This window comes from Nematolebias whitei, chromosome 8, assembly GCF_014905685.2.
Source record: "Nematolebias whitei isolate Nwh7 chromosome 8, NemWhi1, whole genome shotgun sequence".
NCBI classification, from domain to species: domain Eukaryota; kingdom Metazoa; phylum Chordata; class Actinopteri; order Cyprinodontiformes; family Rivulidae; genus Nematolebias; species Nematolebias whitei.
In genome coordinates, this window is record NC_056505.1 from 1471998 (window position 1) to 1472873 (window position 876).

The 876-nt window shown below is 42.2% G+C and overlaps 1 protein-coding gene across 1 annotated transcript in view; it reads right to left on the reverse strand.

Moving 5' to 3' along the window:
* The window catches only part of ascc2 (activating signal cointegrator 1 complex subunit 2), a 24152-nt gene that overhangs the window by 21071 nt on the left and 2205 nt on the right, over positions 1-876 (reverse strand). The window lies entirely within an intron of this gene.

Consider the following 876-nt stretch of genomic DNA (forward strand, 5'->3'; position numbering starts at 1 on the left):
CTGAAAGCTAAAATTAGCACAAGCTAGCCAACAGATAAAAGCTGCAAAAGGAGCTGAAAGCTAAAATTAGCACAAGCTAGCAACAGATAAAAGCTGCAAAAGGAGCTGAAAGCTAAAATTAGCACAAGCTAGCCAACAGATAAAAGCTGCAAAAGGAGCTGAAAGCTAAAACTAGCACAAGCTAGCCAACAGATAAAAGCTGCAAAGGAGCTGAAAGCTAAAACTAGCACAAGCTAGCCAACAGATAAAAGCTGCAAAAGGAGCTGAAAGCTAAAATTAGCACAAGCTAGCAACAGATAAAAGCTGCAAAAGGAGCTGAAAGCTAAAATTAGCACAAGCTAGCAACAGATAAAAGCTGCAAAAGGAGCTGAAAGCTAAAGTAAATTTTAAAGAAAATATATTTTGAAGAGACTCTATAAATAAATCCATTTTAAAAGATTTGATTATTTGAATATTTAAAAAAAATAAAGTTCCAAGTCGTGACCTGAAGGAGCTGAAACGTTTGAATCCAGAAACAGCCGAAGGTCTCACCGATCATCTTCTGCAGCAGCGGCCCGTTGCCCTTCCCGAACAGAACACACAGATCCAGGATCTTTGGAATGTCGAACAGGAAGTTGTTGTAGATGATCTCTGCGAACACGGCGGGCGTGAAGAAGTTCTCCTGCAGGAGGAGACGCTTTAAGGACCAAATGAAGACAGAGGTTCTCCTGCAGGAGGAGACGCTTTAAGGACCAAATGAAGACAGAGGTTCTCCTGCAGGAGGAGACGCTTTAAGGACCAAATGAAGACAGAGGTTCTCCTGCAGGAGGAGACGCTTTAAGGACCAAATGAAGACAGAGGTTCTCCTGCAGGAGGAGACGCTTTAAGGACCAAATG